This window comes from Alnus glutinosa, chromosome 9, assembly GCF_958979055.1.
Source record: "Alnus glutinosa chromosome 9, dhAlnGlut1.1, whole genome shotgun sequence".
Lineage (NCBI taxonomy): Eukaryota > Viridiplantae > Streptophyta > Magnoliopsida > Fagales > Betulaceae > Alnus > Alnus glutinosa.
This window is the reverse complement of record NC_084894.1, coordinates 17,950,197-17,968,169: the sequence shown is the minus strand read 5'-3', so window position 1 is coordinate 17,968,169 and position 17,973 is coordinate 17,950,197. Positions and strand designations below refer to the sequence as shown.

The 17,973-nt window shown below is 35.1% G+C and overlaps 1 long non-coding RNA gene across 1 annotated transcript; it reads right to left on the bottom strand.

Moving 5' to 3' along the window:
* Positions 1–680: 680 nt before the first annotated feature.
* On the bottom strand, positions 681–5,442 carry LOC133877222 (uncharacterized). The gene is made up of 3 exons (XR_009901682.1): positions 4,984–5,442; positions 3,379–3,450; positions 681–1,347 (listed from the first exon to the last, which is right to left on the bottom strand). It is a non-coding gene; the product is annotated as an uncharacterized LOC133877222 (long non-coding RNA).
* Between the last annotated feature and the right edge of the window lie 12,531 nt (positions 5,443–17,973).

Sequence of the window (17,973 nt, the reverse complement as noted above, 5' to 3'; positions counted from 1 at the left end):
TAGGATAGGGCTATATTGAGGGTGTCAAATCCCAATGACTGCGTAAAAATTGTTATCAAGTTTTTCAAGATTAAATATAACTAAATAAAAGATTGTTTGATTTGATTTTGTTTATAACTAAGTTAAATGCATAAAACTAAAGACATAAAAATAAAGATTGTAGTGATAAGAGAAAGATAGGGGATTGATTTCATCACTCACAGCATAACAATGGTCAATCATAAATTAACAAGGAAATTTCATACTATGTATGATATAGGGCTCGTCTCACTCGAGTAGTCAAGAAATTACCTGTAAAGAATAAGTATAATCCATCTTCGGTTGGCACGGACCGTCCACCTAACCACTAAGATGCGGTACGACCCGTCTTCTTTAGGTATGGATTAGCTACGTCTTTAATATGATATACACAATCAATGGAAAAGTATAATCCATCTTCAGCTAATACGAACTGTCTACCTAAATTACACTAAACTAAGGTGTAGTACAATCCGTCTTTCCTAAGCATGGCTTATCTTACCCTCTTGATCATATATCAATTAAAACCGTTGTATAACAATCATTCATAGAATCACAGAAAATATGAAGGATTAAGTTCAATCATAAGACTTTCTAAGACAAGATAAGAAATTCATAATGATTGAATATAAACATTAAGATCAATTCTCACAGTTATACAATCATCATCCATATAGAAAATCCTAAATTAAAATACAATTAAACCATTGTTACTTGAAAAGGGCTACATCAACACCCTATTACGAATTTAACCGCTCATCGTAGTGCTAGTATGGCCTCTTGCCATGTTCTTCTCCTCTTCAACTTGTCAAGCCTCCAAGAAGAATTTTCTGTTTAAAGCTAAGCACACCTTCTCTTGAAACTTAAGGGTCTATTTATAGAGATTAGGGAAGGCCTAAAAGCCTTAGGAATCCAAGAAAAATCAGAACTTAATCTCTTAATCTAAATAAAATATTGAAAATTCAATTCAAGTAGGAAAATGATTTCAAATTCGTCTAGATTTACGGTCTTTTATTGCGAGACGATTTTGGCATAGAAATCGTCTGAATTAGGAAAAAACTATTTCTTTCATATTTGTTGAATTTTTTATTAGATTTTTAACGCCACCAATTTCATTACAATATGAGATCTAATCAGAAAGTTATGATCAAAATACTGAGGCATGTACAGAATCCGAATTTGAATCTTAATCCGATTTTGACTCTTATTGGAGAAATTTTGATTTAATCATTCCCTTGATTTGATTAAACTTAACCACATCTTCTAGGTCTTCTCAAAGGGTGCTTTAAGCCCAAAATCAATGAAATTAATTACATCTTTATTTAAAACCTGAAAACAATAAAACAACACAAAATCAAACAAATAACAATGCTAAGAAATTAACATATGCAAGTTAAGGAGTTTGAATGTGCAACATTCAACGCTTATTAGTGTCATCCGTCTATTTTAAAAATACTATACTCATTATCTATATTAATGAAGTCACCATGTCTATTTTATAAATAACTATTAGAGCAGTTATGATATCCTCTATATTTGATAACAAATATATATATATAGTGTGACAACCCTTTTTTTTTTTTTTTTTTTTTTTCTTTATACAAATCATTTGCTTAAACATTAATCTCTTAAAATGCAAATGGATCCTCACAGTGGCACGACGATGTGTCGCAAAGCCAACATATGGTACATACCCCATAATATGTACCTGGTAAATCAGAGTACAACGTATAACTACTATGCAGCAGAAAAACATAAACTCAATAGCGGAAATCACATCTTAAACATCTATCATAAATTAATAACAAGAGCCATTGACCATCTATGTGTTTAAGTCTTTCCTCAATATAAATACATAACAAAGTTGGCTTTATACAAATACAAGTGACATAGGCATCACAAGCTATAGTAAAATTTACAAAACTGAGGACGCCCATGGTCCCGCAATTACAACCGTCGCGGTGAGCTTCGGTCATAATATCCCAACTGCACGTCTACAACCCCATCAACTACGACCCGAGTACTTGCAGCCAAAGGGACATCATCTATACGGTTGTGGGGGTTTGCCACATCCGTATAGGTGAAATGATGAGTTCACCGCCTCAGTACATAATACCGAGACCTCAGTGATATTAAACTAACTGAGTTTTCCAAATGAACCAACTTTTCATTTTAGTCTCGCGTACACTATAACAGCTACCAATTTATAAAATTTTGTTTGAAAACCCCCATAGCTGATATAGCAAACACCGACTATCAAAAAACATTTAAAACATACTATGTAGTTGGACCCATACGTAGAAGTTCCATTGGCTGGGAAGCAACCACATATAAACCCACCTACAATATTACTTTTATGTTGGTAGCTCAAATGCACATAGGTCTAACGTTATTAACTGTGATAACACTGTGCCTCAGGGCATTACAACTTCATGTCAAAACACATAGTTGTCCATGCGGTTACTAGAGTAAGACTCTGATATCCAAGCACTTCTTACTGATGTGCAACGACAATCCATCTACCTACTCCCAAGCCACACTAATATTGCAACCAATAGCGTCAAAACCAAGCACACTAAGCTTAAAACATGCCATCTCGCTCTTTAGTACAAGCTTATTATCATTTTCCGAACATGGTTAACACGGGATCCTAGGGCATTACAACTTCATGTCGAGCACGTAGTTGTCCATGCGGTTACTAGAGTAAAACTCGGGTATCCAAGCATTTCCTACTGACGTGCCACGACAATTCATCTATCTACTCCTAGGACACTGTATTACTCATACCGAACCATGACAATACTCTTGTTCATCCAAGCTCAATGTTCTTAAATCATGCAACTAGACGATAACAGTATACATAAGCTCTTTTGCCATTAAAACTCTTAGGCATACTAATACGTCTAGCATAAAAGCTACAATATTCTATATCATGAAAACATTACACAATTTAAATAATGATATGCATGCTTATGATGGTCCTTTCATTCCTTGTGAGACTTTCCTTCCTTTTCATTCTTTGAGGCTTACTTTTCCTTTCATTCTTATGCTCATGCTCATGCTCATGCTTTATATTTTACAATTCAAACTCTATACTCTTATTCTTTGCAAATCATGCCTTCTTCAAATTCGCTAAACCAATCAACATGTAATTTTATCATTCTACTTTGCATAATTTAAATCTTTCATTCATACATCATTTCATAACATCATTGATATATTTGAACATACTCTAAAGTACTCAAATCAAGCAAAACAAATATATTCAACATACAGTTGGTTCGGATTTATAGAACAACATATATATTTGAGATTCTATAATATATAAAAATAACAGTTTCTCAGTGAGTAAAATATCACCTGGCTGCATTGGACTCACGACTCCAACTCTACATTGAAGAACCCATTAAAGTCTCCAATTATAACACAACCCTGCAAATACTTATAACGTTAGACTACGCTATGGAACTCGTTCTAGGACACTTAAAACTACCCACGTGCTCGCACGTCGCGTTTCCCTCCTCTGAGACTAGTTAAGTACCCTACACTATTATTAAATTAACACTTAAGTTTAGGTTCCTTTTATTTTATTTATTAACATAAAGATATATCACTATTTTATTAGCTTATCTATTATTGTTGTATAACATTATTATTGTTAACCCATTTTTATAGCTTCTTGTTTATTTACTAAGTCACTAATATATATCTAACTCCTATATATATAGATACATATATACATATACACATTTAATGCTTAACCCCTTATAAGTCATGCACCACCTAAGTAGTTTAGATTATGGAACATTAATCTTATTTAACGTACTAATTCAATAACTTTTAGATTAGATTAGGTTACAATCTCATATTGTAACATTTACGCTTCTACCTTATTATTGGTACGCGTATCCATTAAGTCTTTCCAACCTAAAACCTTAGTGATTTACACTTTAAAGGTTACCTTAATGTCTTTAATTATATTAGACTAGAATCCCATAATCTATTCATATAATCGCTTTACCTATTCATGAATTTATTATTCCATTATGCTACCATATTTTATTTGCTCGTTTACTCTATATTGTTTTTACTCATTTATTCATATTAGTCATTATCTTGTTCATTTTAACTTCTTACTAATTTAATCAACTCAACTCCTTTAAGGGCATAATCCAAAACTTCACCACATAGCCAAAACAACATTCTCCGAAACTCTTCCACCCATTAAGCCCATCAACCCATCTCTTGTTTCAACTCATATACAAGGTCACCCCATACGAGAGTTCTAAAACTAACCTCAATCAATGGCCAAGACATCAACAATTATCAAAAGCCTAAAACCAAACTCCAAGAATACCTATTCGGTATCTCCACACCAATCCTCAAAATCCATCTTCAATTCGGCTAACACAAAAGAACCCAACTAGTATTTTCCACCAACTCTAGCCAAGTTTCACACTTTACATAAAACACTCCTTAGAAACCTAATCACAACCAACATCAATAGATCTTCCATCAACAAACAATCCGTTCAAGTACATGCGGCTACAACAAATCTAGAATTTCCAAGTAGATTAACCCATAAAATTACACCTATCGTTCCAATAAAATAACTCAAAGATTAATAACACCTAGAAGGCCACCAACTATTAAAAATCCATATCCATAGGGCTGTTAACATCAGATTCAAGAAACTCAAAAACATCATTCAACAATATGCCCATTCAATTTCTACAACTAGAACTCTCAAGAGGACCTAAAATCAAACACTAAACCACAAGAACATCATCTAAAGCTACCAAGGACCAAAACTATGTAGGGAAAAACACCATTCGGCCTTCAACACAACAAGACAACAAAACACCACCACAAATCCGAAATTTCCAACAATACCCGTTCAGGTTCTTAACAGAAATTTGGAGGAGAAATTCAACAAAATCAAAAACAGAGAAAAGGGGAATCTACCTTCGTCGACCCCATTGAAAATCGTCCTTTGATTTTGCCGGAAGTCAGCTCTAGATCGCTAGAAAATCACCGAAAATCGTGCCTATTTGCTTCACCGACGACCCACCGGAAAAACGGACCCCAAAGTCTCTCTCTTGGTCCCTCTGAATGCGACGGAAAGGAAGGGAAGAAGGGGAAGGGCTGCTGGTGCGAGGAGAGGAAGAGGAGAAGATGATGGAAGAGGGGAGGGGGAGATCGTGCTGTGAAATCGGAAGAAGAGAAGGAGAACTGCAGTGGAAGGGGTCGGGCTGCGTGTGGAACGGGGCGGGGGGGGGGGGGGGGGCTGCGTTGCTGGAGAAGAAGAAAAGAGAAGGAAGGAGGAAAAGAAAAGGAAGAAAGAGAGGAGTAGGGTGCTGCGCGTGACAGAAGCGAGAGAGGGAGGAAGAAGGGAGAAGAAAAGAAGAAGAGAAGGGGAAGATCGTGCTGTGAGAGAGAGAGAGAGAGATCTGGACCTGCATGAGGGAGAAAGAGAAAAAGAGGAAAGAAGGAGAAGAGATAGGGTGGGGACACGTGGAGCGACGCGAGTGGCTAAGAGTAGATAATAAAATCCTCCCAACCAATCGGGTAATGCCACGTGGCAAGGGGAGATTCTTTTTATTTTTAAAACCCTCAACTTATGTGAATTAAAGTGGGACCCCATTTTATTAAAACCATGTCATTTAATAATTAACATTTGACCCCACTATAATAATAATTATTCTTTCAATTATTTTATCTTAAGCTTATTTTAATTTGATAATACAATTATTACTACCTAAAATAAAATTATTAATCCTATCTATTTAATAAATACGATTTATTATTTGATAAATCGCCTATTAAATTTCTTGGTCTTTACATATAGCTATTGTAATTTTATATTGTATATGAAATATACACATAGCTGGTATGATGTCTATTTTACTTAAAGGGTATTTTGGGTATTAATTAATAAATAGTGTAATAATGACCGCATAAAAATATGTGGACATACAACTGGCCTATTTTATTTGCTATTATATTATTAAGAAATTATGTTAAGTGGTTAGAAGACAAAAGTGATAAAAGTAATAAGTTTCTTAGCAATGTTGTACTAACACACTATCACATGTACACAATTATATTTCAATGAGCACTTGTGTGAATATTGTCTAAAGCAAAATAGAACTGTAAGTATTTCTAGAATACTTACTGAGAGTGGATTTTAATTATATACATATTTATTTAAAGGTATGGATGTGTGTATTTTTAAGAGTGATGTTGGTTTCTTTAATATTATGCTTACAGGTTTATTCAATTGTGTGTGTGTGTGTGGATACTGCATATTATGCATACTGTTGTGAATGATATATCTATAAGTGATAAGACCGAAGGTGGTTAGAGGCCCACGGCATCTATAAATGATAAGACCGTATGATGAGTTAGAGGCTCACGGCATCTATAAACAAGCAAGACTGTACTAATGAAGGAGACTGTGCATATAAAATTGTTAATGAAACTGTACATATGAATTTGTCATTACATCATATTGTTGCATTGTATATAATTAAATAAATATGTATTTCATTATATTATTGAAGGCAGTTGACTCACTTGATTACAATATGTGATTGTGGTGATAACCACAATCACATATATGTTTATGTAGGATAAGAGAAAAGGTCAAGACTATTAGGATTATTATGCTGAACCTGTTATTTATGAATTAGGCTTTTATATATTTCTATTAATATGTAATAGTTTACATTATGATTCGCATTAAGTTAAAACAATGGTTACATTATATCAGTGACGTATATGGCACATATGTTAATGCTTTGTATGTAATTATTATGTGAGAATACGTTGGTTATATTTAAATATATTGAGGTAATTCAGTCAGCTCTGATGTGTTATACTCCCAAGTCTTTAAGAAAAAAAATATATATATTCCACTGTCAAATCTCAACTCTGATAATGTCATAACATTACGTGGAAATTGAAATTTTCATTTACGCTTTTTGCAAGCGTCACACCAATTGCTAGCCTTAGTTTGATAGTTCTCCTTTTCTTTTTGAAACATATAATTGCTTTGAGATTACTATTCCATTTATAGTTCCTTGGGCATGTTTAGGTGAGAAATTTTTTTCAAATACTGTTTTTCAAATATCAAATTCTACTCATATTTTATCCAACTTTTTCTAATTTTGTCTTAGGTTTTCTAAATCATCCAAACATAATTTCAAAAAACAAATTTTTTCAGTATTCACAATTTTTCAAAAAATCACACACCCAAACGAGCTATTAATGCTTGACCATGGTTTCTCTCATGGACAAGGATCCTTTCCATTTTAAATGAATTTAATAGAATCCATTTTATGATCGTGATATAAAATTGATACATCTAACGTGTTGGGAATAATCCCACTTAGACCGGCCCATCTAGAGAATCATGGGCCTTCAGGTCAGTATCAGCCCAAAGAGAATTGACAGCCATAAAGCTGAGACAACAAGACTCCTGGGTAGTCCTATCCTGGAAGATAGACATCGAGTTATTATCCTCAGGAAAGTTATTCCGAAGAATACGCGACAGGAAGTGCATCCTAATTGAGCCCCGAGAATGCATACATCTCCGGACCAAGATTCAATTTAGTCAGTCAGGGCTCAGGACAAGCATGTCCCAGAAACTCAGTTATCAACCGCATCCCAGGAAATTCGAATTAGAATCCTACTTCAAATTGAATTGAGATAGAAGTCACGGTCCAGATCTCTTATGATTGCACCTAGTTCCTGAAAATCCTGTTCTTGGGAGTTTTGCTTCCAAAAGAAAGGTTTCCTTAGATATATGTTAATGTAATATTTGGTTTACCTTCTACTCTTCACCCAGGAGCATCTATACTGGCGCTTGGAAGGTATAGTCCCCCAATTTTTGCCTTGTACTGGGATAAGAAGGTGCACTTTTTTTTTCAGGTTGATAGTTAATAAGATATGTTTTTCTGATCACATTGAATACGTCTTATACTTTTGTATTTTCATATGGGTTCATTGCAAATATAATACATATCTAATAAAACCTGTTTTTTGGTTGCATTTTATGTCTTCTTGGGGAATGATTTAAACAAAAGGAACTTATGTCCCAATATGGTGCACTAGATTGTATATAAGTGTCATCTTATATCTAGTTGCATTTTATATCTTCTTGGGACATGATTTAAACAAAAGGAACATATGTCCCAATATGGTGCACTGAATAGTATATAAGAGCCATTTTATAAGGGCTAACTCAAATAGAAGGTACAATTCTTTGGACTCCTTTTTGATTAGAGACACTCAATCTTCTAATTAGACAGAAATCAACGTGCACATCGTCAAGTTCTACCAAAAGCTTTTTATTGAGCAGTATAGGTGGAGGCCTTTGGTGGATGGTATCTCGTTTGATTCTATTTTGGAGACTGAGATCAATTGGTTGGAGAGAGCTTTTGAGGAGGTGTAGGAGGTTAGAAATGTAACACCTCCCCTTTTACAAAAAGGTGTAAGTGGCTATATCTGATCAACTACGTAACATTACTACATTAGAGACGATAAATCTCGCAGCGAAAAATATGTATATCTTTTTTTTTCTTTTTTCTTTTTTGAAAAATGGACGATTCCCTTATAACACATCAGAGTTGACTGAATTACTTCAATATAAATAAATATGATCAAGATGTTCTTACATAATAAATATACATTAAAGCATTAACATGTGTGCCACATATGGCACTGGTACTATATTATCATTGTGTTAATACATTACAAACCTCAAGTTAAAATATTACATATTAAAGTAATGTGTAAAAGTTAAGTTTAGCATATATAAAAGATAGACTAAGCTAAATAGTCTATCATACAAAAGAGGCAGTAGATAGCCTCATCCATATATATCAGGATCGGCATAATGATCCTAACAGTCTTGTCCTTCCTCATTCATTCCTGCACAATCATCTATAAGATTGTGGGAATTACCACAATCCCATATACACATAAGTGATTCAACTGCTTCAATAATATAATAATTATTGATTTCTTTAGAGACACATTATGCAAAAATGAGATGCAATGACAGTTTTATATGCAAAGTCTTAATTATTTTCTTTCTTTCATTCCACTCCATTACTCGATTAGCGGCTGTTTACTGGAGCCATTACTCCATTCCATTTGCCATGGGACTTAAACCCCTAGTCTTATTTATTTGCCTTGGGACTTGAACACCCGGTCTTATTAATTTTTATTAGGACTTGAACCCTTGGTCTTATTAGTTTGCCTTAGGACTTGAACCTCTGGTCTTATTATTTTGCCTTAGGACTTGAACTCTCGGTTTTATTAATCTGCCGTGGGACTTTAACCCCCAGTCTATTGGCAGCCGTTACTTCCAACTTTGTTATTAACAAATTCATTAATCACAACAGTATGCACAATATACAATGTTCCATTCACACATATAATGAAATAAATCTACAATCAATGTACTATGGGAATCAGTATCATGCTCAATAAGTAATTTATCACTTACAGTCTTTTCCTACTTCAGAAAATAATCACACAAGTGTTCACTATAATACAGTTGTGTACATGTAATAGTGAATTAGTACAAATTGCTAAAAATATATTTTAAAACTTTCGTTACTTTTGACTTCTAAACAATTTAACATAGTTTCCTAATGTCGCTTGAATATTATAATGGCATACAAAATTAGGCCGGTTGCATGACCACATATATTTTCATACTAGCATTATTACAACATTTATTTAATTAGTTAATGCATTAAATATTTGTAAAGTAAAACAAACATTATAATAGTATTAGTATACTAAAAATGTAATATTCTTTTTATAAAAATAGACATAACAATCCCATTACTATAAATAATTGGTAGAATATTTTAGAAATATATAGTTAGCATAACAGCACAATTATAGAAATTCCTATTATGTCTTTTTATAAAATTTGAGCAGAATAATAGCATTAGTATAACTAATGCTTAAAAACATTTTTATATTTTTGGATAGCGTAACGGCACTTTTATAATATATCCAATTTTATTTGGGTATTATAACGGCATATTTGGTAAATAAATACACCACTTTGAAAATATCCCGTTAAGCACAACAAACATTTAAATAACCCAATAACTTTAAAATTATAAAAATAAAAACTATAGCATTTAGAAGATTATTGAAAATATCTCCAAAGTAGGATTGAGATATTTTAAAAGGACTCTAAGCTTAAAACCAAGTCCGGCCGAGAGAAATAGAGGGAGAGAAATTTTTCTGTTTTGGGCTATAGGCCGAGAGACATGGAGAAAGAGGGGAAGAGTTTTCTTTTCTTTCTAAAACTCCTTTGCTGGCCGAGGCAGTGAGAGTTGAGAGAGAGAGAGCTTTCCATTTTTCAGTGTGGGAGGAAACAGAGAGAACAGAGGAAAGCAGAGAGAGTTTTCTAGTTTTTTCCCCGAGCTGGCCGTGACATGAAAAACAGGGAGAATGAGAGAATATTGAGAGCTTCTTCTTTCTGTGATTTCCTCTGGAAGTCGTGAGGGAAGGGAGAGACAGTTTCTGCTTCTTTCTTTGAGCTACAGGACTGATAGAAAAATAGAGAAAGAAAAGGAGAGAAAGCGAGAGAAAAGAAGAGAGTTTCAGCTTTCAAAGGAAGGGTGCAAGAACGTAAGGGAGCTGCACTTCCTTTTATAGAGACCTTTGATGGCTTGGATTCATTTAGATCAAAACTCATCTTCGGCTGGGGAAATTGCAGGTGGATAGTGAGCTGTTACATGAGGATAAGAAACGATCATTAGCTTCTTAATATCTTTTATCCTCATGTAACTAGAATTAGTTTCTAACTTAGGATATTAGCTTTCTAACTAAATATATATAAGATTCTTGTTTAGTTTAGCTTATTATATTCATGAATCATGATAGTTAGGAACTAAACACCCACGGACTAGGTTCATGCATGGACTAAAAATCATCAATGGAATCGGGAGGCGTGAGAGACAAGGGCTTGCCTCCACCGAAGCCCTCCAAGTTTACCAGAATGCAGCTCTCTCCGCTGCCTCACTGCTAAAAGTGTTCAACCTTCCAAGTATACCCTTCTCTACATCTTTTGTTTCTCCTTCACCTCTGCCTCAGCTCGTCTTACCCTTGTTTCCTGGTACAATTTTTTTCATGTCTTTGTAATTATACTTGAAAATTAGGGTTTTCTTTTCTTCTTCTTTAGCTTGCCTGGCTTTTAGTTTTTTTCATTCTATAAGTGGAATTGTACGATATAACACTACGTTTGAAACTTGTTTTCGGTGCTTGTAAGAGCTGAAATTGAAGCAATAAACTTCAAAAAGTGAAGTTGTTTACTCGGTTTCTATGGTTCTTTAAATCTTGCACGTTCGAATTAAATTTGTAGGAAACTTGCTTGGGTTACTTTTAGAACTAGAATTTAAATGAATTGTTGCTTTGAGGGGGTAAGGAAGTAAATGAATTGTTTCTGGTCTGCTTGATGATAGTTTGTTTGTTAAGTTTTCTGTGGAATTTTGTTTCATTGTATAGTTTTCTGCGTTGGGCTTTCTTGTTTTTTTAGTTGAGGTTGTTTACTTTCTCAGAAGATTGAGATTGTAGACAGGGGTGAGGTTGTATAAAATAGCTTTGTTTTGTTGTCTCTAGCTTTTGATAATAAGACTTGAACTCTTTGATTGTGTCTATAAAAAAGTAATTCATCCAAAAAAAAAAAACAAAAAGAGGGGGTAAGAAAGTGTCTCAATAATGTGAATTGGTCAATGTCGTAGGGTTTTGTGGGGGTTCTAAGTGAGTACTTTGTTTTTGAAACTTTTGAATGTGCTCCCTATGATTGATGGTTGAATATACTTAAAAGGAAAATATAGGAAATTTGAAATTTTGAATTATGTTTATCTCATTATTTGGGATGTGTGGAAACAAAAACCTATGCTCATTTGAGTCTAATTAAACTATTAGTGTTAGCATAGTCGGGTTGTTCATTCTTAAGGAAGTAAGAAATTGAAAAGAATGGCTTGAAATTTTGTATCTAGTTGTTATTGCAGAATTTCTTAGCACCTATAAAACAAGGATAGCGGGTAAGGTCACAGGTTCAATCTCATATAAAAAAAAGAACGTACCTAATGGAGGGTCTCCTATTGTTTGGCTTCCCAAGTAATTGTGAATAAGTTATATGTACTTTCGTAGTTTTTGTCTTTCAGTTGCTAAGACCTAATTTAAGCAACTGTGTGCTGAATCTAATTGAGTTTATCTGTTTTAAGGAACATAGATTCAAGGGTTTGATTATCCATGAAATTTTCTCACGAACCAAGAGGATTTCAAACTAGAATACTGTACTTTCAGATCTTACTTATGTCCATGGGTATTAATTTTGTATTTCATGTGGCTAATTACCTTCCATTGACTTGTTGAGGGGAAAACGGGTTCATTGATAATTTGAAGTTCAAAAGTTTGCCTTAGGAAACAACAGTTAAGCTTAAATACAAATCACATATCTTAGTTTGGCTAAACAAATGCTCTGATTGGCATAACTATTTTTTAAAATCTTGCATTTGTCTTTAGATTTGATTGCCAAGGAACTATAGACAGTAGTGGGCTTAGTCTTTTTTGGAACTATATTTTCCCTCTTCAAAGCCATCTCTCTGTGTAAAGCAATAAATGTTGCTGGAGTGTACGTTCTATCTTCCAGTAAAGGAAGTAAGGATCAAACATTTCTTACGAACCGTCAACTAGAACTTTTGGGAATAAAACCAAAGGTTGAACAAGTCACATCCGAGTCCTTGAAAAAACCTCCCAAGTTTAGACCGCACTTAGATGTCCTTGTTCCACTTCATCCTCCAATGACCAATCCAAATCGTTCATCTAGATCTAGTACGGATATATCAAACTCTAGTGGGGGAAGTAAGAGGCGTGTTGTTAGCACCTCGTCCAAATCACCGAGTTCTTCTTCCTCTTTATAACTCGTCCCTGGTATGGTTTCACAATTGCCTTCTGTTAAAAGTTCACCTGGGGTGGATTCAATAGTCCCAACCCTTTGGTCAAACAAGCGAGCCTCCTCTGGAGAAGGGATAACATCAGAAGAAAAGCTTGAACAATTCTTGGCAAAAGTAGATAAGAAAATCACAGAATCAGCTGGGAAATTGGCAACTCCACCCCCCACACACACCATTAGTGGTTTTGGTATAGTCAGTCCAAATATTGTTGCTCTAGAACTACTAGAAGTACTCCATTGAGGCTTGTGAGGATGTTTCCAAGTTGCTAGAAGTTTAGCACTCTCCCAAGAAAAGAAAAGGTGAGCTTCCTCCACCTATGTCCATGGAAGAAGCTATTGAAGCTTTTGAGCATTTGGGCATCTATCCTCAAATTGAGCAATGGCGTGACTGCCTCAGGTAATGGTTTTCTTTGGTTTTGCTTAATCCTCTTGTTACAAAGATTGAAACCAATCATATTTAGGTCAATTATCCCTTTCTTCGTTATCATCACCTCCTCCTGCTCCTCATGCTTCTATTTTTATTTCTCTATCTATTTTTTCTTTGACAATAAAGTATAATGTTCTCAATAAATACTCGTGACCATGTTGTCTTTAATTGGTTTTTATCATGGTCATATGTAAAAAATGTGAAACTTGGGAATTATCCTTCCTAAATTGAAATCTAGAACTCCTTGAGTGGCATATGCAAAAGACAACAATATTCAATTATGAGTTTTCAAAAAGGACATGTAATTGAGTTTAGATGGAACAAAGAAGCATATGTTTTCACTATAATATGACACTACATCTTTGAAAGCCACCATCACAAAAACAAACAACAAGGGTGAGAGAGGATCCTTTAGCCTCAACCCACGAGAGCTACTGGAAAAACCATTAAGGGAACCATTTACCAACACTTAAAATCTCACAGAGGAGATACAATAAGCTATCAAAAAGTATAATTTTCCCCCAAAACCACACCTTCTCAGCACATAGAAAAGAAACTCCCAATTTACATGATCATAAGCTTTTTTCAGATCCATTTTACACATGACGCCAGGCTCCCCATATCTTAATCTAGTATCAAGAAATTCATTTGCAATAAGCATCGAATTAAGAATTTGTCTCCCCTTGACAAAGGAACTTTGAGATTTGGAAATGACCTTCTCCAAACCCGTCTTCAATCTATTTGCTAAGACTTTAGAAATGATTTTGTAAGTTCCACCCACAAAACTAATAGGCCAAAAATCTTTGAGAGCAATAGCACCTGGAATTTTCCGAATAAGCAAAATGAACAAAGTATTGAGGCTCTTTTCAAAAAAACCTTCATCATGAAATCCCTAAGCACCTCCATAATGTCCCCCCTCAAAACATCCCAACACACTTGGAAGAAGGCCATAGAAAAGCCATAAGGATCCGGCACCTTATCTCCAACCATAGCTGACACTACCTTTCTAATCTCCTCCTCCTCCTCCTCCTCAAAAGCTCTCTCCAACCAACTGGCCTCAGACTGCAAAATAGAATCAAAGGAGATACCATCCACCAAAGGCCTCCACCTACACTACTCGATAAAAAACTTTTGGTAAAACTTGACAAGGTGCACACTAATCTTTTGTCTGATTAGTTGATTGAGTGTCGCTAATCAATAAGGAGTCCAAAGAATTGTACCTTCTATTTGAGTTGGTCCTTATAAGATGGCCCTTATATACTATTCAGTGCACCATATTGGGACATATGTTCCTTTCGTTTAAATCATGCCCCAAGAAGATATAAAATGCAACTAGATATAAGATGGCACTATATACAATCCAGTGTACCATATCGGGACATAGGTTCCTTTTGTTTAAATCATGCCCCAAGAAGACATAAAATTCAACCAGAAAATAGGTCTTATTAGATATGTATTATACTTGCAATGAACCCATATGAAAATACAAAAGTGCAAGACGTATTCAATGTGATCAGAAAACATATCTTATTAACTACCAACCTGAAGAGAAAAGTGCACATTCTTATCCCTGTACAAGGTAAAAATTGGGGGATTTTGCCTTCTAAGCACCAGTATAGACGCTCCTGGGTGAAGAGCAGAAGGTACACCAGATATTATAGCAACATATTTCTCAGGAAACCTTTTTTTTGGACGCAAAACTCCAAAGAACAAAGGATTCTTGCTCGACTGGGCTCCAACATAAGATGAAGAATCCACATGTAGCATCCACTTTGGGTGCTTTAGGAAAGCACATAATAGATACAAAAGCAACTGAGAATCGGTTGGAAGTTCCAAAGTCCACTTCTTGTTCTTTTTGTCATAAACTTCCCCACTTCCAAGATACTTATAATTTTTCAAACAGGTTCCTCCAGCAAGCTCCGAGAAATTCCATATGCAGGTAATCTAAGGTTAGATTCAACAGACTAAACATATGTGGATGCAGATGCGGTTATCAAAACCCATTATCTGGATATGCGAATGTGGATAGCGGTTTTAGAGTATGAGGATACGGTTATAAAATTTAGCCATTCATGTGTTAATACTAAATGAATTAATAGGAATGATCATTCCATTCCAACTTATTGTAAATGCTCATTCATATTCTCAAATAATCATCATTTCAGTATAGCAAACTTACTATAAAGTATGCGAAATCAACCCCTAGAATTGAATAGTTATTCCATTAGTTGGTTGGTTTTTAATTCCCGAAAAATAGCTATTCCTCAAAATGAGGAATAGTTATTCCTCCCATAAAGGAGATGAATAGCTATTCTTTTCTTGGGGGAATAGCACATCAATCATAAATTTACTCAAAAGCCTTCCATTGACCCAAATCAAACACAACGTTCCTATCGCACATGTTGGATCCCGATGGTGATCAATTCCGCTACTTCCTAGTGTTGGCCCTGCAAGTTCATGGAGCCCGTCGTGCATGCCATGGCCTCCAAGTTGTCTGACGACATCTTCATCAAGATCGATGTTGATGACTTACCTATGTGTATTCTCTCCTAATTCTTGTTGTTTGTTGGCAAATTCTCTTTGGGTTTGGATGTGATTGTTGACTCATAGATGCATTGTGCAGCCCAACAACACCGCTACACGCTATCCCCACTACAATACCGCTGACCTTCTTGAGAACTACTTCCATTGCAAAAGCACTTTGTATTTTTATTTGTACTTTTTCATTTTTTTGATAATTCACTAATCATGTTGAGGACTTCCATTACAGAACTACTTCCATTGCGGAAGTTCTGTTGTCTCCTGACAGGGAGAGATATAGAGAGATTCGAAGGATCTGAAAGAGAAGATGACTTAGACAATAGAATAAAAATAACTATTTACTATTTCAGTGTTACAACCAATAGCTATCCATTCAATCTTCTTTCTTTTATGTAATAGGTATTCTTTTTTCCAATGAAATAATAATTCCGTACCAAATGTGTTTTAATTCTTTAGCCAGAGGTATAACAAAATTCTTGTAATGCCCCCCCCCCCCCCCCCTCCCTTCACCCCGGCGCGATTATTTGATCCAATAAAGATCATAAATTTACTCATAATTAATGGTTTGAGTTGATATTTTGTTTTATTTCACATATCATTTTTGAGATATAGCATATAACTAATGATGTTTCAAGCAACTCTAAAAAATGAAAACACTCCGTTCTCTCTCATACTTTGATAGTTGCTGCGGAAGAAACAATCCTGAGTCCCATGTTAAAGCTTTGATGGGTAAATTGGAGTGCTCTGATGAATCCTCCCTGCAGAATGCCCTGGATCTTGTTCATGGGTATCTAAATCAGATTCCATCATATGGTCATCGAGAAGTTCTCATCTTATATTCTGCTCTTAGAACTTGTGATCCAGGAGATATAATGGAGACTATCCAGAAATGCAAGAAGTCAAAAATTAGGTGTTCAGTTATTGGTCTCTGTGCAGAAATTTTTATATGCAAACATCTCTGCCAAGCTGGTGGTTCATACTCTGTTGCATTGGATGAGGTGAGGTCAATCAACTACCGGATGTTTACAGATCAGGACTGCTATCTAGATAAAACAATACTCCCTAAAGTTGTTAAAATGACAACTTAGACAGAGCAAACAAAAGTAGTGGTTTTCATAGAAATCCACATTGGTCTAAAGTAGTGGTGTTTAAATGCTCCTTACTGCATTTTTACGGTATTCATTTATATATTTTATGCAGGTCCACTTCAAAGAGTTACTACTGGAACATGCTCCCCCACCTCCCACCTCCGGCAATAGCAGAATTTGCCATTGCTAATTTGATAAAAATGAGTTTCCCACAAAGAGCAGCAGAGAGTTCTATAGAAATTTGTTCATGTCACAAAGAGGCTAAGGTTGGAGGGGGGTTACACTTGTCCAAGATGAAAAGCACGTGTATGTGAGTTACCTACGGAATGTCGAATTTGTGGATTGACACTTATTTCTTCGCCCCATTTGGCAAGGTCATATCCTCATCTCTTTCCAATAGTACCGTTTGATGAGGTGTCTCGATTACTTCTGAATGATCCACATAACAGAATGATTACCAAGATCTTGTTTTGGATGTCAGCAATCTCTTCTAAATCCTGGTCAGTAGTTATATAGCGTGTGTATGCAATTCCAATTTGACCTGCCTATTGATCTTCTATGATTAATAATGCTGAAATTGCGTTTGGTAATTGGCGCGTGCGCGCGCACGCACACACGTTATGCAAGAGAAAGCCCACCGTAGAAAAAAGTCTCTTTTCCCGTCCCGGATCATATTCTAGTGTGTCCACACGTGGAAATTGCAATGCATCTTGCTCAGCAGTGATAGCTTGGAGTAAATACAAAGATGTAGCCGACTCATATTTGCTCTATACTCTCTGTGTTGCGACTTAATTTAAGTATTTTGATATTTTGAAATGGGAGCTAGCCTCTAACTTTGGTACTTTGAAAGCCAAAAACCTTCAAGAACAAAATTCTTTTAAACAATTATAAGATATACTTTCAAC